Source organism: Lepidochelys olivacea, assembly GCF_965140295.1.
Source record: "Lepidochelys olivacea isolate rLepOli2 genome assembly, chromosome: 1".
Classification (NCBI taxonomy): domain Eukaryota; kingdom Metazoa; phylum Chordata; order Testudines; family Cheloniidae; genus Lepidochelys; species Lepidochelys olivacea.
Window position 1 is genome coordinate 130,627,169 of NC_140411.1, and position 23,298 is coordinate 130,650,466.

Sequence of the window (23,298 nt, forward strand, 5' to 3'; positions counted from 1 at the left end):
GGGAGCAGAGATAGGCCAATGGTGAGGATATGTGTACACTGCAGGAACCACAGCACCCCAGTGCAGAGGCTTCCTACATTGATGAAAGGGTTTTCCTGTCTGTACAGGTAATCCACTTTCCTGAGAGGCAGTAGCTAGGTCGATGAAAGAATTCTTCCATCCACCTAGCCACATCTACACTGGGGGTTAGTGTGGCTTAACTGGCACTCGGGATTGTGAATGTACATCCCTGAGTGTGACTTAGCTAGATCAATCTACATTTTAACTGTAGACCAGGGCTGAGTGTTTTGGAAAATCTGCCAGATAAATGTATTGATGAATAAATGTGAATATAGTAAAGGTAGTTTAAAGGTGATTTAGTGTACTTCCAAGATGCAAGACACTCACTATCCTTTTTCTGGTTCAATCTGGGTGATTACAAGTAGCAGCTGGATATGGGTTGAGGATAAAATCTGGAAAAATATCTCAGGGGCAGATCTGCAAAAGGACTTGTGCACCTGGACCCCAGATTTAGGTGCTTAAATTTCAGTTTTTGCCACCTCTGTGATCCACAAAACCTCTGCTTGGCTGCCTCCTAACCCTACAGGTGCATTAACTCACTCAGTGCCTACAATTTTCACTGTAAAAGTTCCAGGGGCACCTAAGTTTCTGCCTCTGACCATGCACACTGTAGCCTCAGACAGGTGTCTGGATGCATATCTCATGCCTAAGACCCAGCTCAAAATTAGAGGAAAACAGACATTCCCCTGCCTGTCTTCTCCACTGGGCCCAATTTGGTACATGCACAATGGCTGGAGCTGGGGAGGAAGGTGCAGGAAGAAGTCTTCCTTATGACCTTTAGCCCAGTCATTATCCAGGCACTCACCCAGTATTAGGAGAAAGGATTTGAACAGAGTTTCCCCACCTTTCAGTCAAGTGTCTTAATGACTGGACTATGGGGTATTCTGATGTAGGTCTTTCTCAATCTCTCTTGTTGAAGCGTTTCCAATTTAATTAAATCTATGCAATATGTTATAAGACACTGGGATATATGATCCTGTGTTTGATAATGGAACTAATCAAGGTTGCACTGTATATTACTTAGTCTAAAGATCATGTAACTCCTTTGCTGGATTGTCTGTCAAGTTGTCTTTCCTGTCAAAAAGTCATTAAATTCCAGAAGAAACCCATAGGGACTTCAAAGAAGTGAATGGTTTGTCTTAAAATTACACACACACACACACTAGTTACAATTTTGGAGTGTTTGGATTGTGTCCACACAGTAGCTTTTCAGGCACCATATTAGTGATTTTGCATTCACACCTAGCACTCTGCCTGTGATTTTATGACTGCATTGAATTATTCTGAGCGCATTCCACAGTTTCTCAGCAGCACCTGCCTGCATCAACCACTATGGGTATTTTCTCAGAAACCACCTATCACTTTCGGCCAGTATTATGAGACTTTTACACACAACCCATGAGACAACCAAAGTGTTCATTTAGAGAGCACAAACTAGACTTTTAGGTGGATCAGCTTATACCCAGCAGAAATCCTCAATGGTTCTGTCCCACGTTATTGAAAGAAATATGATTCATTACGCCTTTTATATATGGTAGTAAAGCTAATAAATAAAAATAAAATCAAGAAAACATATCACTAAGACTAAACTACTGTAAATCCTATTAAACCAACTAAGGATTACACAAGACTATTACCAAACTGGTCAAAATCAGATCAAATAGACAAGTTAGCAACAATATTGAAATTAAATATTCAATTTAGTCAATTCATCAAATGACTAGAGCAGATCCTTATAAATCCTAAACCAGGAAATTAATGCAGGTAGGTGTCCATTTCATTATAACCCCAATTAAGGAATTAACACACAGCATTGATATCAACACTTAGCCAGGTGAATATTTTAGTACAGAAATCAAATGATAGTTTCCATCATAGCCTAGAAAGCCATTTGAAATTTTCTCCTTAAATGTCAGTGTTATGTGGTGGTTAGTCAATTTCCTTCCCCTCCCTCTAACACAGATTACAAACTCAACAAGACACTCTGATACCAGGAAGTTTAGCAGCTTTCTCACTGAACAATACATATAGCTGACAGCTCAGGGTTTTTTTTGGACACTTGCCCAGGATAACCATTTGAAGACAGAGTTTAGGGCTGTTTACTTGGGGATTATTCTTTGGTGTCTCCCAGTGTGGTCTTTACTGGTGCTCATACACACATATTCACACCCTAAAATAATAAAAAATCTAGGATGCCTCTCAGTTAATAAACACAGAAAAAGGAAAAAAAAATAAGGTACTTAAGATAAAAAGGGGTCAAACTCTTCAGGCTCTTATGTAATGGAAGCAGGAGCTGAAATTAAGGACCAGCACAGAAGTTCATGCCAGTGGGGTGTTCTTGGGTACAAGGAGATTAGTCTAGGCTGGTGTAGCCAGTAGCTGATGTTGTGACTTCCTTCCCCAGTCGTGATCAATCATGGTTTCCGGAACAGTCTTACTGAGATGACTTGCTGACCTGAAAGGCAAAGCCATTACTTTCATCTTTATGGCTGATGATTCTGAATAACTCTATCTTGCAGCACCTCCTATGGGAAAAATAGGGATGCAGTACACCCTGGTACAGACAATGTGGTTTAACCAGGTTGAGCTAGGAAAGCATTGTCCTAAACATCATTTTGAAAATGCCACTTAAGCCAGAAGTTTCTTTAAAATATGCACTGTTGCAACAAACCCTAAAAATATCAAGAATAGAAAAACAAGAGGCCAATTTGAGGTAGGTACCGACTGCCTTCCTCTCTGGGGTAAATAGATATGGGGTAACATATGGCCTCAATATAAGGAAAAAGGCTTCAGGAGGTCTATAAAAATAATTAATGGCCAAACAGAAACAACCACTCACCCACATATCCTTTCAGTATTGCTTCAAAGATAAGAATTAGGAAACTAACCATTGCATCTTAACTGGGTAAAAGGTCACTGTTTAGTGACTTTCCGAAGAAAAATAGAGAGTTGCTTTGAAACTTAATATGTATTTTCCTTTGAAATACAAATAATTAAAGTTCACACCATGTCTGTGTTCTCCCATACGTTATTTCTCTCTCACCCACAATGTTTCAACTCAAGAATCAAACCCACCTTTTTGTATTTTGTGAACCTCCCTATCACTGCAGGTTGCTGCTTCTTTCCAATGATAGATTTTGATGCTTGGCAACCTGGAAGCAGAAGAAAGCAAAATGGTAACAGAACAAGTGCGTTCTGAGATGGTGTCTGAAAAGGAATCAGAAACATATGCACAGGTTTGTGTCCATCTACATTGCAAATTAAACCAAGAAGAAAGCAAAATCAAGGCCAAGGCAAGCTCTTCCCACTGGTGGGACAATATTGAAGCTCCCTGGATCAAGAGAACCTAACCAAGGCACCTGCAGTTGACTGAGGCCACTTTGACTTTCTATGTGTAGCGATGGAACATGCCTTGTGGAGAAAAATACATATATTTGAGAACTGTATCCCTATGGACAAATGAGTTGCCATTACACTCTGGACACTGTCACAATCACCAGACTGTGGCATAGTTTTTGTTTGTTTGTTTTTTAAGTGTGACAGACCGCAATGAGAACCGTTCATGCCAATAAAGCAAGTGATACTGTCCCACATATTCAAGGTTACCAGTAACTGTATTAGATGTACTGGAGGACACTGAAACCAGACAGTTCTACAACTATGAGACTTCATGAGCAGAAGAGTGTAGTTGGTTATCGGGGATCACACAGGCCATCTCCTGAAGGTAAACATTGGCTGGGGCTGGCAAGTTGCACGGTGCCAAAATGTTAAAGAATTCCAGTTTGTATAAGAAGGAACTGGCAGGGATGCAATTCCCACCACACAGCAGAGATATCAACAATAACTCTGTTCCAAGACTAACTTTTGTTACTCTCACTGAACAAGTTATACCCAGACTGTGAAAATGTCAACAGATGGGAATTTAACTACCACCTCGGTTGTGCCAAGATGCAAATTGACTGTGCTTTTGTGAGACTGAAAGGAAGATGGAAATGCCCACTGAAGTGAAATTACATGGACTTGAGTATATTGCAATAGACATTGATCCTTGATGTATGCTCCACAACACCTACGAACAGAAGGAAGAATGCTACATGGGCTGCTGAGGCTGCATATTGATCACTTACAAGCCCTGTGTGAGCCCTGTGACTATTATTGGTGGTTGTGTTGCACAGGCGAGCATAAGGGTTGAGCTGTATTGACATTTCACTCCTACAATTACTTGGGAATGGGAGAAAGAAGAGGAGAGAACTGCCCGTGTTCCTATGCTTATGTACCCTTGCTTAATTTGCCTCATTAATCTGAGTAATGTAATATCAGGCAATCATTGCTATATGTAATAAAATGAAGTATTTACTTAGCATTGATTCTTCCCTAGCTTTATATTCAGATACATTTTACCATAGAAATGCATTTTTATAAGAAGGGTAATAAGGAATAATATTTTTGTAACTGTGCAAACTGTGTAAATTAGTCCAGAAAAGATACATTAAATTGCAATTATACTGCTTGGTTGCAGATAATAGATTGCATGTGGTGATGGTTTTTGTCGCTGTCTTCACAATACTAAACAAGAAGGGGTGTGAATATGGAATGAATAGAAGCCGTCTTTTTGGGAAGGAAAGAAATGACAGCTATTGCTATTATACATAGTTTGCTGATAATGGAAGATGGAGTGCATCAGAGTTCTCATTTATGGTCTTGGGACAACTGATGTCCCCATCGTCATTTACCCCATATTTGTCTATGCCTAAAACTGTTGACTGGAACTTCCCTCTTGAGCTTTTCTTTCCATCTTCCTCCTCTGCTTTTCTCCTTTTGTTGATGACGTCCTATTGCTCCAAAAAACCACCAGCATGTGATCATCTTTTCTATCCATCAACATCTGCACGAGTCAAGATTGATGTTCTCCTTATTTTCATTTCTTTTATTTAAATATCAGCCTAAACTTTGCCATGGCCTCTGAATCCATTTCCGTGAGCAACCAGGTACTGGAGCAGGTGCTTCCTGGGATATGCTGGGCATAGCACAATCCTCAGTCTACTCCACAGGATGCCTTTAGAGGGAAGAATCAAATACATATTGGGAATAATCACTATAAGTGCAATTCACCCCATGCAGAGGTCCAGGAGAGGGCCTATTCTCTGCTTAATTCCTTCTTAAACTCTAATTTGAAGGCTTATTTGGGACTTTAGTGGTGTGTAACCTTGTGCTGACCCTCTCCTATGGATGAATTTCACCCTAAAGGACAATTATCTCAACAATAGAAAGATATTAAAGGCATCTCCCCCGGACCATTTTTCCCTGGCCAAATCCACAACTTTTGCTCCTTTTTTGTTTGTTTTTTAATTAGAGTGGGAGGGGAGCTTTAAATAAACTGTTCTAAGGTCTCCTTATCAAGCTATTTATTCTCCTGCTTAGAAAGAGTCAGGCCACTCAAAAACTATTAGTTTAACCCAGATATCAGAACATTGGTAAAGAAAGTTATAGTTTCCCACTGTTGTATGCTATCCATCGTTTCAAATTCAGTAACACAGAATTAGAACAAGAGAAGGGATGAAAAATCCGTTGCTTGTTTTATAGGCTAGCAATGCTGGTGCCCATGGCTACCCACTGTCCTCTGTCACATTACTAAGTGTTCCTTCAGACACTTGGGAGCCTATTGGGGGATTGAACGTGAAGGTTGTGGGCTATACAGAGTTATGACTGATCAGCTCTGCTGCTTTTTGACAGGTCTGATATCATATGCACCATAAGCAGAGAAATGTGCACTTTCTGTCACTCTGATGCATGATCTATAATGGTATTTTTTCACACAGATTCTCTATTATCTCAGGCACAAGTCAAAGAAAATTTTAATTGTGATAATCTCTTACATTGGTTAGATGACTAAGGTCCTTAAAAGGGACTGTCTAGCTAATAAATGGCTACAGTGCTAACACCGATCCCCAATATCTGAAAAGTGACTGTACAGGAGGAATTGGCTGCAACTGGATACAATTTATTGTATTGTATTGTATTGTATTGAAACTGAATTACCTAAATAAATGCCTCAAGTTAATGATTGCTGAACTGTAATCTTTGAAAGAAGAAAAGGAGGACTTGTGGCACCTTAGAGACTAACCAATTTATTAGAGCATAAGCTTTCGTGAGAAGTGAGCTGTAGCTCACGAAAGCTTATGCTCTAATAAATTGGTTAGTCTCTAAGGTGCCACAAGTCCTCCTTTTCTTTTTGCGAATACAGACTAACACGGCTGCTACTCTGAAACCTGTAATCTTTGAGGATTTTTCATTTAAAAAGTTCACTTGTGGTAGCATTTATGTGGAAATGTGGCCAATGAGCTGGCAGATTTGCAGGACATGTTACTTAGCCACTATTGCTTACCTCAAATCTTCAAAAAATCACGAGTCAGACCCCTGAAAATCATGTGTTTTTTGTTAATTTGTTTGTTTTAATAATACATTTTGTGTTCTTTTAATTTGCCTTCTGGTTTCTGAACCCTTAGGGTTCACAGAGATCATGTTTTTACATTTTTCTCTGCAACAATCAGAGCTGTACACTTTTTTTTAAAAAAAATGAAAGCTGAAATTCTTATGTAGTCAACTGACTCCAATAGCTGGAATTTTAAGAAAAACACTAAATATCATGAGATCTATGATAAAATCATGAGAGTTGACCACACTGCTTTACTTCCACCATTCCCAGGTAATGCTTAACAAATTCTGCTTATGCTATTACAAGCATGAAGAAATGCAGACACTCACGATTCAGGTTTGTATTGCAGCAAGCCTTGGTGGGTAGGGCTGTGGTGATTGTTATTGGAGTGCTCTGGAAGAGCGTATATGTAAATATGGCACTCAAGATGGCATTCAAGAATACGGCACATTGTTTCTTAATTTCATAGGACCAATACAGCTGTTGTTGTTGTTGTGCACTGCAAATAGCTTCTACAGGCAGCTCTTAACAGTGGTATTAATGTATTTAAATCTTAACATTATTAATTATTGCCCTGATATTGGTTCAGTATAGGCCATGACTGGAAAGAACACATTTCTCAAGAGGCACATTACAGGATGGAAGTGGAGGAAAGAATTTTCCCACCCTCAAGGGTGGTGCCATGAGCATGCTAAGAAACCTGCATATATCAGGACCCAGACCACTAGACAGACACTATGTTTTTAGGTAATCCTGTCCATAAACAGATAGAAGCCCAGTAAAGAGTTGCTCATTGACAGGACCTTAAATTAAGATAGCATGGGGAACTGTAACTGTACATGTTCAGTAGATAAACTGAGGGCTTTGATCTTTATGATTGCCAATCGCATACTTCTCATAAGCAATAAATGCACACATATGTGATTTTAGAATTAATTTTTAAGCATCCTTTAAAAATGTGATGACTTTAATAAAAGATTTTTGGAGTCCTAGACTTGGAAATTAAACAGACTCTTTTAGAGTGAAATTTACAAATCTGTGTGCTGAATGTGCTGAATATGAAAAGAAATATTGTCAACACTCACATAAATTAGTGGGATTGTGTCTATGATCCTAAGGTATCTTCCTTGAGATGTTATATATATCTACCGTTTACTACTCTTCGGTTTGTAACTAAGCTTTGAAATGGAAAAGTAGTAATACACAGTCTGGTTTTTCTAAGTCAGTCATGTGAAACACTGGCATAAGCAATATGTTCTTTTAAAATACGAGTCTGCTACCAATTCTGCTGGTTAAAGAGACATTAGAATTCCCCCCTCTTAGCATGCAGAGGTTAACAGCTCTTAAAATTATTTTTTATCGTAGGCTGGAAAGAGGTTACTCTAAAGATTATATCAGTTTGCTAGTGAGAATATTTGAAATTTGTGATGCAAATTCAAGTGGTGTCTAGGGGAGTATAAAATCGGATTCTCTTTCTACTTCTTCAAGCTGTTGTTTTAAGTAACCTGCCTATAAAGCAGGAAAGAGCACCACAGTCGTTATTATACAGTCAGGCAGATCTGTTTTCCATCTTTGCCAGGTCTGACCTAATCTATACTCTCCTGACAGCTCTGTAAATGAGAAAGAAACAAAAGCTGCTGGAAGGGTGATACAGAGAAATCATTAACTGAGATGGAGCACCTGGACATTTAGTGTATACATGATCATTACAGAATCACTTTTTTCCCCTTGCAAGATAATTATATTTTCTTATTGAAAACACGTAATTATCTAATTAGTTAGATTTGTAGGTACGTGTAGGAAACACAGGGCCAGATTAATTCTGGGTGTAAATCCAGTGATGAAAGTTGCTTTACACAAGGGATCACTCAGTCCCAAGCTTAATTATCATTCTCGTTTTTGTTATTTTGTCCGTACAGAGATAATGACTTGGAAATTAAATCCAAATCTATATAGCAAGCAATTAATTTGTCAGATTTTTTTCCTATTTCTTTTTGAGAATAACATGACTTTATTACATTTTTTTTTCATTTTTCTTAATAATTCAACATCTAGCATTTATGGACCTATTTGTGTCTACAGCCTTTCAAAATTGTTTGTTGTGAGAACATTTTAGAGAATTTGATGTTTGGAATTCATGTTTTGGTCAGTGTGACTGGTCACCTAAATTATGTGGTATGGATTCTTTCCCCTTAATTGATGACTTTGTATATGTTTACCGTACTTAGCACAAGTGGGCTCCAGTCCTGATTCTAGCCTGTGTGCACACATTTGGTACTCCGCAGGCAAATCATGCCATGGTCCTCACAATCACCATAAACCCAGCTACCACTCTTTCTAATGATCAAATCCCTGCCTACCACCTGTGTATGTCTGCTGACTGTACATCCATCTCTTGGAGGGACCTCCTTGGTGCATGAGGAATAATCAGCCTCTTCTACCCACAGTAGACATATTCTTAGCCAAAGTGCTGCTTGTGTGGCCTATATGATGGAGGACCGGAATGGGGCTTAAGAGATCTGTGTTTTATTTCTGATTCTGCCACTTCTGGGTGACCTTGGGCAAGTCACTTATTTGCTCTGTGTTTCAGTTTTCCCACTCTTGCCTTGTTTGTAAAGCACTTTGAGATCTGATGAAAAGTTTTATATAAGAACTAGGTATTACTATTATTAAGGCTATGTTTTAGTCATGGGTGTTTTTAGTATAAGTCATGGACAGGTAACAGGCAGTAAACAAAAATTCACAGCCTGTGATCTGTCCATGACTTGTACTAAACCCCTAACTAAAGCTTGGGACGGGGGTCGGGGGTGCTCTGGGGCTGCAGTCTGGGGGCGCCCCAGGGGTGACCCGGGACCCTGCTGGTGATGGGGAGGGCAGGACCCCTGCTGGTGCCGGGGAGGGGGCCTGGGTGGCAGCGCATGGCCTGGGACCCCTGCTGGTGCTGCAGGGTGTAGGTGGGAGGGTTTGCAGGGCTGGCAGGCTCCCTACCTGGTTCTGCGGGTCCCTGCAGCTCTTAGGAGGAGGGAAGGCTGGGGGGGTCCTCTGTGCTTCCCCCACTACAAGCTCTGGTTCTGCGGCTCCCATTGGCCGGGAACTGCAGCCAATGGGAGCTGTGGGGGTGGTGCCTGTGGCAGGGTGCAGCACACACAGCCCCCTTGCCCCTCTGTCTAGGAGCTTCAGGGACATGCCAGCCTCTTCCAGGGAGCCCCGCCCACATCCCAACCCTTTGCCCCAGCCTTGAGACCCCTCCCACACACAAACTGCCCCAGCAGCGGCCAGTGCAGCTGGCCCAGGGACTGCTTGATCTGTTCAGGCAGGCCCGGAGCCAGCCGCAATGGCTGCTGCAGAAGTCACGGATGTCATGGAAACTCACGGAATCTGTGACTTCCATGGCCTCTGTGACAGACATGCAGCCTTTTAATTATTATTAATAATACTCCTTTATATTAGTTAGATGAAAAAAGTGTCCCAGGTGACTTGCAAACCAGGGAATTATCAGTAAATGTTGGGCTTTATTTAACGATACTTTATTACAGTAAAGAGAAAAATAAAGTATTGAGCACACAAGGGACACTAAAACTGGCACTCTGGTAGGCTCCCTTGAAAAGCCCTGGTAGTGCTGTGTGAAGTGGCCAGATTTTCACTTCACACTTTCCTTCTGCATACCCCTATCATTCTGAAAGATCTAAGGTTCATTTCCAAACTTCAGGTGCAGCTGAGATCCTCAAAATCCCTGCTCAGCTACTGCCTAACTTGGGAGGCTCCTAAAATCCCTCAACGCCTACATTTTTGTGGTAAAAGTCCCGCAGGGGCCTAAATTTCTGCCACTGGGCACATGCACAATTCCTCAGTCTAGATGCCTGGATGCCAATTTCACAGATAAATCCCAGCAAGTTCCTCAAATCAGGGGAAGAAAGACATTCTTCTTCCTATCTCACCTGCAGAGCCTGATCCAGTAGTTGTTTCTAGAGTACACAACTCCAAAAAGGACAGATATGTGTGGGGGGAGAAGAGGAAGTCTTCCTTATAACCTTTAGCCCAGTAGTTAAGAAATGCACCCAGGAGGTAGGAGACCCCAATTTAATTCTCCCTTCTGCCTGGTTTCCTCTTAGATGAGTTCCCTAACACCAGGCTAAAAGTTATAAGGTAGGCGACCTTCTCCCCAACTGTTTTCTGTGGAATTAGGAGTATGCCACTTCTGCTCTGACAAGAAGCATCTTAGGCACCTGACTCCAGGAGAAGGTTCCCAGCTGTGGATCCTAATCAAAGATAGGCCCCTCCCACTGACCTGGACCTAAGCGCTAGACAGCCTGAGAAGGATCCTTAGGACACACTCCCCTCCTTGGTGTGCTGTTAGGTAGCTTAGGCAGCTCCCTGACTAGCATGTTTGCTTATGTGGATCCCATTCTTAGGCACCTATCTCTCCCCATGCCTTGTATAAAGAACTTAAGCACCTAAAAGTTTGTAGATTCCTCTAAAAGGTTAGATGCCTAAAAGTTAGGTGCTGCAATGCTCAGCATTGCAATATCTGTCTGAGTGCCTTTGTGGAATTACGCCTAACTGATCAATTTAGAGCAGGGGTTCCCAAACTTGGTTTATGGCTTGTTCAGGGTAAGCCCCTGGTGGCACACAAGATGCTTTGCTTACATGAGCATCTGCATGTATGGCAGCTCGCAGCTCCCAGTGGCTGCGGTTCACTGTTCCCGGCCAATGGGAGCTGTGGGAAGCAGTGGCCTGGCCCGCAATGCTTCCTGCAGCTCCCATTGGCCAGGAACATCAAACCACAGCCACTGGGAGTTGCGAGTGGCTGTACCTGTGGACACTCAGGTAACCAAAGTGTCTCATGGCCCGCCAGGGGCTTACCCTGAACAAGCTATGAACAAAGTTTGGGAAACCCTGATTTAGAGGGAGGCAACTCAAGGGGACAGATTCTGTCATTTGCTTCATTTCTTTTATGCTGCTATGAAAGGACAGCCTCCTGGAAACCCCCCTCTCCCCCTTTCAAGCACAGCATAGAATGACATAGGTAGACCTATATCATCCTCTTGCATGGTCCCCACTAAGAAAATATGCCAGGGATAGGTCAGTGGCAGCAGGGGGAATTAGGGCAGCCAAATGATGGCGTTCTTGGTCACCATCCACCTAAGGTCAGATGCCTACACTGCACCTCCTGAGAAAATGTAATTTTCACTGTGGGCTGGTCTACATTACCATGGCAAGTCGACCCAAGTTACGCTACTTCAGTTAAGCGAATAACGTAACTAAAGTCGATGTAGCTTAGATCAACTTACTGCGGTGTCTACACTGTGCTATGTCGATGGGAGACGCTCTCCTGCTGACTTCCCTTACTCTTCTCGGGGAGGTGGAGTACTAGAATCGACCAGAGAGTGCTCTTCACCAGACCTGCTAAATCGACACCGCTGCATCGATTGTAGCAGTACCGATCTACTGGTAAGTGTAGCCATGGCCTATGAGAATTAATGTCTTCCCTGTGAGTCTCAGAGCTGGCAGAGCTACTACCGCCAGGACCTTAATACCCCTTGTGATTGTGACATTGGGTCAGATTCCATGCTGCCAGAGTCAATTGTACCACTATGACACTTGGCCATTCAGAACATGAAGCCCAGTCAGGCAAATAAGATTTTAAGAGAATCTGTTGGAAAGCTGGATATGTAGTATTGGATTCTGGCTGATGCTAAACACAAGGGTCTTCAAAAAAAATTGAAACTTTTATTTGCTCATATACAATGTAAATTAACATATATGGGACTTTTTTCATGAGAAGATAAGTAAGATTTAACACATATTGTGCACTATTTATTTAAGAATTAGCAAAAATGGGAAGATGAAGTACAAGCACAGCTTAATCCAGCCTGAAAAAGATATATCAGAATGCATCAAAGATGAGCTTCTGCACATGGGAGATTGCTAAGACTCCATAGATGAGTCTCATTGGGGAACTACTGAAGAGAAGTTTACCAACCCACGCCCTATCGGAGATCAAAACATCTCATGACCTTTTATAAGCAAATAGTTGCCTGCACCCTTAGGAGAAGGTTACTCCTGTTAATTACCCTCCTGCATTGCAGCTCAGAAAACTTATTTTTTTCACAATTGAGATTACTGAAGACACATGCTTTCATGATGGCTGAAGGTAGCTATCACTAATATTTTTTTTTCAATACATTTCTGAAGGAGGGGATTGTTCACTTTCACAGTGTGTATTAGTGTTTGGTATCTGATACACTCTTCTGTTATTCTGGGCTGGAACTAAAAATGCCACCCACATAACACCTCATTTATGACAGACACTTTACACCAAGGCCCAGTGCCTGCAAGCTAGTTGCCAAGGGGCTAGTAACCAGAAAAACTTTAAGCAAGCACAAGAATGTATTGAAGAGTGGCGAAGTAATCAGAGAGACAAAGTAGGTGAGGTAATATCTTTTCTTGGTGCAACTTCTGTTGGTGACAGAGACAAGTTTTTGAGTCACACAGAGCTCTTCTTCAGGTCTGGGAAACTAACTCAAAGTGTCAGTGCTAAACACAATGGGGAACAGACTGTTTAAGCATAAATAGTTCAAACATTTCAAGGAACCATGCAAGGTGAGCTGGCCCATTGAAATGTGTTAACTACTTGTGCTAAGCAATTTGTTCCACCTTGTACTTAGCAGTGATACTCTGCTATTGTCTGGCTATGCCAAAAGAATGACAGGAGACATTAGATATGGGTTTAATCAGGCCACAACTTTATTATTAGATCTCCAGGACTAACCTGGCGGTTAAAATGTGCAGTGCAGGTGACAACCCCCACGATTCACCGGGGACGGGGGAGGTGAATGCTTTTTTCAGCCCCCCCCCTTCCATTCATGTCCCTCCAGCAGATCTACTGCTGGGAACCTCCAATTCCAGCCAATTCCGGGGGGGGGGGTAGGGTGGAGGCTTCCACCAGCTCCCCTCCCTTTTCATCCAGGTCCCTCGAGCAATTCCCTTTCCAGGACCTTATCGACCACCCCCCCTCGTGGGAGGGGTTAAGGTGGACTATAATGATGGGGGGTTGGCTCCCTGCTGTACCAATCAGAGGAGTCCCCAACTGCCCCCAGCTCACTCAATTACCAAACATATCTCCTTAATTTCTTTTCCAAGCCATTTATCTATTCTTTTGTGCCTTAATTTATGGAATACCTGCACTGAACATCCAACACAAGGAGGCCCCAGCCATTAGCTTGGCTGCCTCCAACGCACACCCAGCCGGGTTCCCAGACATGTCCCAATGCCCTCTTTTATATCAGCCAAAAATATGGCAGCACCTGAATCTGATGGGTGCACCCTATCCTCCCAAAATAACTCTAGTGCCCCATAGACTATGCCAGGATGTGAAATTACTGCCCGCCCCCAAGGGCAAAAAGGATTTGGGCACTTCCCTGTTCACATACTTTCTGGTTTTGTCCACCCTGGCAGGGTTCATGGCTCCCCCGCCAGAACCTGCGCTGAAGCATACCTGACCAGATAATGTTAACTCCCGGAAAAATTGCCAGGATCTGCTTCAGGTCCCTCCTAGTTCGAAACATTAACTCCACCCCTTTAAGTGTTACCAGATCATTTTCTCCCAGGTGTATCACCAATATATCCGGTGGCCGCTGAGGTGCCCGCACAGCATACAACAGTGGTATCAGTTGATCCCATAACATGCCTCTCCGTGCATGTCAAATGAGTAATGCTTCACCACCAAATCCCAGCTGGGAGCCCTCGGGCAACCTGGGTGCATGCCTATGCACCCAAAACACAATACTGTGCCCACAGATCCACACCCTTGTGTGTATAGCTGGCTGTCCCATATCTGGAATGAGAACACAACTGATTAATGTTGATTTTCCATCTGCAGTCTTACATACATTTGGTATGCATTAGACTGCCAGCGCCCGATTACCTGAATAGCGTCCGCTTCCATAACTATCTGCATTGCTGCCATAGCTGCCCCTATTCTGAATGAGTTGGAAGCAAAATCATGGGCTGACAGCCTCAACCTCGTTAGCCCCCATCTCAACATGGTAATCAATGGATATGCCATGAGGGGACTCCCGTTTCCACGTACAGAAAGGGGGCCTTCTGCCTTCCATCATATTGCCATGTTGATCCTTAACTCCCGAACCGGGCAGACTCCAGGCTCGCCACCCTCCCATAGGGTAATGAATGCACCCTGGTCAACTCGATCAGTCTTTGACCTTCGCAAGTGTCATATCACTGCATGCTTGTACCAGCTTATGTCACAAAATTCCAAAACCCTTCCTGTAGAATCCCTGATGGACCCAGACACTAGCTCACTGATCCTGAAAGCACCAAAAAATGCTGTCAAGAACTCTGCCCTGAATAGAGACACCTTCTGTGTGCTATGACATATGACACCGAGGATGTTAAGGATGAGGACCCCCTCCACTCCAGTTATCTTTCATATTTGCAGTTCCCATTTTTGTTTAAGATGAGAAATAAAGTGCCATGGCAAAGTCTGTTCTCATCCATTTTCAAGCCCACTCTGGCAGACCTAAGAGTTTCAGTAACTCAGGTTCAATTAAGGTTTGGATAAACACAGAGGGCACCTGATTCTTCTCTCCTTTTTTGACTTTAATGGAATGAATTCTGATTTATAACATTGAAAGTGGGAGGAGAATCAGGCCCGGAATGTGTAGAGTGCTCTTCCAAACTAAATTGAACCACTAAACCTTTTGATCCTGACTTGTGAATAATGGTCATGTCCTCCCACTATTAGCATCAAATCCATCAGGAACTCAACCCAGTGGTGTTGGATTCTGAGCAGTTAGCAGCTTTATGACATCTTTACTTTATCTTTGTTTTGGTTCCCTAAGGTATACAACATATTAGTGGCATTTGTTAATACAGGCAAACTACAATTTATGCATTTATTTATGCTAGACAAAGTAACCAGTTTAATAAAACAAGTCTACTGTTTGATACTTTCCACTTCCCATTAGTATAAACAATGCTAGCAGAATCTTTTTTTATATATATATATTTGTCTTTTAGGGATTTAAAAGACAGCTTTAAGTTTTTGTATCTGTGAAGATTAAAGCTAAACAAATGCCTGCTTTTAGTACAGAAGGAAATATTCAGAATTGGGCTCCTTTATCTTGTTTTATTCATGAGTTTATTTTCTATAAAGTAAATATAGTCAAGGCTTTCGTTGAAAATTCTGACTCAGCAGTTTGCACTGAGACTGCTGAGTGATACTTTATAGTACATTGTTTGACAAGTTATTTATGGTGCATAATTTGCTTTCTTTTCTTACATTTAATGTATTAAGCAAGCAGTGAACTCAAATCAATATAAAGTGCAGAATATCAGCAAGTCTGTTTTTTGTTTGTTTTAAATAAACATGTTTATATGGATTCTGAAATCAATTCTCCTGATAAGGATTCTTAAAACATACACACACACATGAGAGTCAATATGTCATACCCGAAATATTGGGGAAAATGACTTAGTGAAGCACAATGAACAGTCAAACCAACCCTCTAGCTCAATGTGGAAATGAATTAACTCCTGACTACAATAAATAACCACAAGGCAGTTTATAAGTGAGCACATACTATACACAGTCCATTAATATTTCTTGTTGTTTGTATTACAGTAGCACTTAATAGCCCTAGTCACAGAACACTGGACTGGTAGTGACCTTCTGGGTCATTGGGTCCAGTCCTTAGTCTAAATTATGAACATTAGCAACCCTGCAGTATCAGTGGCAGGAATGGGAATAAAGCCCCAGTCCCTGAGTCCTATCCCAGTGCACTGTCTACTAGACCATACTGCCCATCCAGACCCAGTTCTCATTATCCTAGGCACTGTACAAAACAAAACGACAGCGACAGTCCCAGCCCCAACAACCTAAGTATAAAATAAGAAAGAGTAGTAGCTTTGAGGGGTTTCAATCCTACAATGATCTACTGGTTTTAGAGGGTTTTTAGATTATATTAATAACTATTCCAACTATTCCATCTCTATATTCCTCCAAAGCACCTATTACGGTGCTTCATTTTACTAAAGTTTCATCAACAACAATGGAAAGACAGAATATATTCAGCCTTTCAGTTAGCACTGCATATGCATTTTGCTAGATAAATGTGGTTCATTAGGTATCAGTTAAGGGTTTAAAAATGTATATAGTCTCCTTCAGTTTTGACTTTCTTGAACATTTTAACCTTTCTTTGGGCACTTTCAAATGTTCTGGGCATTTTCACAGACATACGGCTATGTTGCTATTTACACTTCCCTTTTTTAAAAAACAAAACAAAACCAGAATTGGTCTTACTTTATCTCTAATGAGAACATTCAAAGATGAAAGAACCTGAGATACTTAGGGCATAAGTGTTTAGTGGCTTTTTATTCTGTTTTAGTCCTTGTCATAAACATTAAAGACTATGTTGTTTGAAGTACCATTTGCAGCTACATGGGTGTTATGATAAATGTTTGTGTGATCAGTGACTTGGAGAGCAGACAGATTTATAACTGCAACCAATTTTCTTTAATGTGGTTTTCACTAGCACAAAAATACACAATATGCTACATTTATTTACATTGAGCAGGAAATTGTCTTCCTCATTAACCAAAACTAATTTTGGGCTTTCCTATTTCATATTGGAAGACACAATACAAGGGTGAGACTGGGCTTGAAGACTTGGTCTAAATTAAATACAAATGTGTATGTGTGATAAATGTCAATAGGACAAGAAATGTATCATCAATTTGTATTATAAAGAGGAAACAGAAATGTGGAAAATGTATTTTTTAGTCAATTGACTAAAAAGTTTCATCATCCTTGCTTCATGTAACGCACTATAATGGGAAAAGACATAATGAACAAATCATATTTCCTTCTGATTATCTATTAAATGAGTCCACAGTTATGATGGTTCCCTATCAGGTTGTTCTTATGGTTTACCTTAGGCGACACAAACATTGCAGTGAATTTTATCATGTAAACAGTCTAAAATTAATTTGAGAAAAGGCAGTACCCTTATAAAGCCCACAAAATTGTTTTCTAAAAACTGCAGCTACTCTTCATCCAAAGTGGGTGTTATTCGATTCATATTCCAGCTACTCAGATGTCTCCACTTAGGACCAACTCTGTTTAACCACTTTAATATATCCTCTTAATTTTAGTTCAACCTTCAGTTAACAATAAACCTCTACTAAGCAATTGTTTTTATTTGACCTAATTGATGGTTGCTTAAGACAGGTTTTACTGGTAGTTATTCCAACTCAAGTACCCAATTTCCCTGGACTTGGGAAATACTGCTGCCCTGCATTGTTGCAACCATGATAGTTTGTCTCTTGCAGTGAGACAGGAAACATTCTGCCAGAGAAAGCACACAGAATGTGCACACAGATACAAACATGGACTCAGGTTCATCTTATATTTGCACTGATGTAAAAGTAGAGTGACCCATTTAGGACAATGGTGTTACTCCAGTTTAATAGGACTATAAATGAGAGCAGAATCTAAACTACAGAGACAATTTTCCCTCTCATTTACAGCAATATATACTTAGTGGACCAGACCTTCAGCTGGTGTAACTCATTATAGAATTATACCAGCTGATGATCTTGTCCACTGTAAATATATCTACTTCAGTGGAGTTATTTTGGATGTATACTGGTGTAAATGAGAACAAAATCTGCCCTGTTATTTGTAAAAACAAAACAAAAACAAATAAAAAAGCCTTGATCCTTTTAGCTGCCTCTTCCTCAAACTGCACTGAAATAAATAACACATATTTCCCTAATTCCAGTAAGCAAGACAAATTAAAAAAAAATAGAAGCAAGAACTGTAATTTCTGTTGTGGAAAGTTTAATATTACAATAATTTTGTTTCAGTGGTGCACTGAAATCTCCATTGACAGCAAAACCAAATAGCCCCTAACTATTAGTATTATTTATTATTCCTTTAAGACATGATAGGCTTATATGGCAATTTATAGGCAAATCAAATTTCAAATCCCTGCTCTGAGGACTTTACAATCTGAGCTAAACCAGTCAGGAGTGAACCTCAATAAGTTCAGGTTTCAGAGTAGCAGCCATGTTAGTCTGTATCCTCAAAAAGACACTTTGCTTCTTTACAAAAGAAAAAGGACACTAAACTATCTAGACTACTACATGCCACAAGGGGCCACAACAGTGGTTCCTTTAACCAATCCAGCAATATTGTTAATCTATCCTGCTATACTCTTAGCCCAGCAGAAGAAATTGTCCTATCTCGGGGCCTCTCCTTCTGCCCCTCCACCCCCACGAACATGATATAGTTCTGTGGTGACCTAGAATCCTATTTTCGATGTCTCTGACTCAAGGAATATTTCAAACACACCTCTGAACAACATACTAACCCACAGAGACCTTCCTACCAACACTACAAAAAGAAGGATTCTGGGTGGACTCCTCCTGAAGGTTGAAACAGACTGGACTTCTACACAGAGTGCTTCCACCAACGTGAACGGGCTGAAATTATGGAAAAGCAGCATCACTTGCCCCATAACCTCAGCTGTGCAGAACACAATGCCATCCACAGCCTCAGAAACAACTCTGACATCATAATAAAAAAGGCTGACAAAGGAGGTGCTGTCGTCATCATGAATAGGTTGGAATATGAACAAGAGGCTGCTGGCAGCTCTCCAACACCACTTTCGACAAGCCATTACCCTCTGATCCCACTGAGGGTTACCAAAAGTAACTACACCATCTGCTCAAGAAAAAGCACAAGAACAAATACACACAGACACACCCCTAAAACTCCAACCAGGGCTATTCTATCTGCTACCCAAGATCCATAAACCTGAAAATCCTTGACGCCCCATCATCTCAGGCATTGGCACCCAGGCAGCAGGATTGTCTGGCTATGTAGCCTCCCTCCTCAGGCCCTATGCTACCAGCACTCCCAGCTATCTTCAAGACACCACTGACTTCCTGAGGAAACTACAATCCATCAGTGATCTTCCTGAAAACACCATCCTAGCCACTATGGATATAGAAGCCCTCTACACCAACATTCCACTCAAAGATGGACTACAAGCCATTAGGAACAGTATCCCCGATAATGTCACAGCAAACCTGGTGGCTGAACTTTGTGACTTTGTCCTCACCCATAACTATTTCATATTGGGGGAGGGTGTGTCATAAATATAAATGGAAGGGTAACCACCTTTCTGTCTATAGAACTATAAAATCCCTCCTGGCCAGAGGCAAAACCCTTTCACCTGTAAAGGGTTAAGAAGCTAGGATAACCTCGTTGGCACCTGACCAAAATGACCAATGAGGAGACAAATTACTTTCAGAGCTGGAGGTGTGGGGGGAACAAAGGCTCTGTCTGTCTGTGTGATGCTTTTGCTGGGACCAGATCAGGAATGCTCCTCAGAACTTCTGTTAAATTAGTAAGTAATCTAGCTAGAAATGCGTTAGATTTCCTTTTGTTAAATGGCTGGTAAAATAGGTTGTGCTGAATGGAATGTATATTCCTGTTTCTTTGTCTTTTTGTAACTTAAGATTTTACCTAGAGGGATTCTCTATGTTTTGAATCTGATTACCCTGTAAGGTATTTACCATCCTGATTTTACAGAGGTGATTCTTTTACTTTTTCTTTAATTAAAATTCTTCTTTTAAGAACCTGATTGCTTTTTCATTGTTGTTAAGATCCAAGGGTTTGGGTCTGTGTTCACCTATGCAAATTGGTGAGGATTTTTATCAAGCCTTCCCCAGGAAAGGGGGTGTAGGGCTTGGGGGAATTTGGAGGGGAAAGACGTTTCCAACTGGGCTCTTTCCCTATTCTTTGTGTAACACTTTGGTGGTGGTAGTATAGGGTTCAAGGACAAGGCAAAGTTTGTACCTTGAGGAAGTTTTTAACCTAAGATGGTAAGAATAAGCTTAGGGGTCTTTCATGCAGGTCCCCACATCTGTACCCTAGAGTTCAGAGTGGGGAAGGAACCTTGACAGGGGACAATGTATACCTTCAAGTTAGCGGCACTGCTATGGGTACCCGCATGGCCCCACAGTATGCCAACATTTTTATGGCTGACTTAGAACAACGCTTCCTCAGCTCTCGTCCCCTAATGCCCCTACTCCACTTCCGCTACATTGATGACCTCTTCGCCATCTGGACCCATGGAAAAGAAGCCCTGGAGGAATTCCACCGTGATTTCAACAATTTCCATCTCACCATCAACCTCAGCCTGGACCAGTCCACACAAGAGATCCACTTCCTGGACACTATGGTGCTAATAAGCGATGGTCACAAACACCACCCTATACGGGAAACCTACTGACCGCTATACTTACCTACATGCCTCCAGCTTTCATGCAGACCACACCACATGATCCATTGTCTACAGTCAAGCTCTACGATACAACCGCATTTGCTCCAACCCCTCAGACAGAGACAAACACCTACACGATCTCTATCAAGCATTCTTACAACTACAGTACCCACCTGCTGAAGTGAAGAAACAGATTGACAGAGCCAGAAGAGTACCCAGAAGTTACCTACTACATGACAGGCCCAAAAAAGAAAATAACAGAACACCACTAGCCATCACCTGCACCCAACTAAAACCTCTCCAACGCATCATCAAGGATCTACAACCTATCACTCTCAGAGATCTTGGGAGACAGGCCAGTCCTTGCTTACAGATAGCCCCCCAACCTGAAACAAATACTCACCAGCAACGACACACCACACAACAGACCCACTAACCCAGGAACCTATCCTTGCAACAAAGCCCGTTGCCAACTGTGTCCACATATCTTTTCAGGGGACACCATCATAGGGCCTAATCAGACGTCAAGAATTATAACATTCAAAAACCAGTTGGAGAACACTTCAATCTCTCCGGTCACTTGATTACAGACCTAAAAGTGGCAATTCTTCAACAAAAAACTTCAAAAGCAGACTCCAATGAGAGGCTGCTGAATTGGAATTAATTTGCAAACTGGATACAGTTAACTTATGCTTGAATAAAGACTGGGAGGGGATGTGTCATTACACAAAGTAAAACTATTTCCCCATGTTTATTTCCCCCACTACTGTTCCTCAGACGTTCTTGTCAACTGCTAGAAGTGGCCCACCTTGATTATCACTATAAAAGGGTTTTTTTTTCTCTCCTGCTGGTAATAGCTCACCTTACCTGATCACTCTCCTTACAGTGTGTATGGTAACACCCATTGTTTCATGTTTTTTGTGTATATAAAATCTTCCCACTGTATTTTCCACTGCATGCATCTGATGAAGTGAGCTGTAGCTCATGAAAGCTTATGCTCAAATAAATTGGTTAGTCTCTAAGGTGCCACAAGTACTCCTTTTCTTTTTTCAATAAGTTCAGAAATTGAGTTTGGTTTGAAAAAATTAAAGTATACAGAAATCTGGAAGCTACATTCATGAGAACAATCTAGCTGTTTGTTTCCCCCGCCACACCCCACCCCCAGTCCAACAATGAAAACTTCTGAATTTACTGACTGGCTAAGCTAGCAGTCAAATTAAATTTAAAATTGCTTTGCATAGGTGGGTCAATGCAAAGTAGTCATAGCATATCAGTGAATTAAGTCCTTAATGCTTACCCAGAACTTACCCATGCTTACCCAAACTGAAACATCCTTGGACAGATGCTCTGCTGGTGTAAACTGTCATTACTCCATAGACCTAGGATGATTTACACAAGCTGAGGACCTATGCCTGAGTCAGAAAAATTCAACAGGAAGGCTGTGATTCTCTTCTGACAGTAGTGTAAACGAGGAGTAATTACAATAAAGTTGGAATGGAACTGCACCAGTGAAACAAGAATCAAGCTCGAGTTTCTGAAAAATAGACTCTCATGAGTTATGAGGGTTCTCACGGCATTTCCTCCATGGAAGCATAACTCCAAAATGGGATCACAGGATTTTTGATTCCATACTGGATCCAACACTGCAGCACTGGTTCAGAAAATTGAAGCTTTTATCTAAATTGGCAGTGCTCAAAACATTTTGAATATAAAGTTCTTATGTTTTCCCACTTATATCAAAGTATTAAAATCAAATATAAAACCCTTGTTCCTCGTCAAAAGACAAAGCAGAACGAAAAGGAAAAAGATTATCTGTAGTATTTTTTTCAGATGTTGTGTATTCCTGCTGATTTCTCTCAAATGCCTCTGAAACTCCCTCCTTCTTGGCCTTCTTTCCATTAAAAGTGTTTGCACTGCTTATTGCTTTGGTATGAATCAGATCAAAGCTATAACTTAAAGAAGGCTAAATTTACTCTTTGACCTTTAACTCCAATTATTCCTCTTCCTTCACTGTGATGTACAACTTTTTTTTCTTTCTTGCCAAGCAGCATGCAGTTTTCATAGATAAAAGTGCTAATCTCCTACTGATAAATCAAAAAACAAAATATCACAACTTTCAATTCATGTAATTTTTTTTCCACCCAGGCCAAATGGTGAAAGGTAAAAATATGGGTATATATCAAGAGCAATCTAAATTATAGTATTAATGTTATCGCTTAGTGTTTATTTTACTGAACATCCAAAAATATTCTAGGTGCTCCTTTGACACATAAAATAGCCATGTTCCCTGCCCCAAAGGTCAAAGGACCTGATCTTGTAAACAATTCCTCATAAGAAGAGATCTTTGGAGAATAAGGGTCAAAGTGACCAGACAAAAGCCAAAACAAAGAAACTACAAAATCATGAGTAAGCTTAATGATAGCGTACATCATAGTTAATCGTAACATGACCTATTTATTCTGAACCTTTATTGCTGTGGAAGGGTTTGGG

The 23,298-nt window shown here is 41.2% G+C and overlaps 1 long non-coding RNA gene across 1 annotated transcript; it reads right to left on the reverse strand.

Moving 5' to 3' along the window:
• Nucleotides 1-1,798: 1,798 nt before the first annotated feature.
• Nucleotides 1,799-22,364, reverse strand: LOC311528688. Its single transcript, XR_014713667.1, has 3 exons — nucleotides 22,117-22,364; nucleotides 3,136-3,212; nucleotides 1,799-2,515 (listed from the first exon to the last, which is right to left on the reverse strand). It is a non-coding gene; the product is annotated as an uncharacterized lncRNA (long non-coding RNA).
• Between the last annotated feature and the right edge of the window lie 934 nt (nucleotides 22,365-23,298).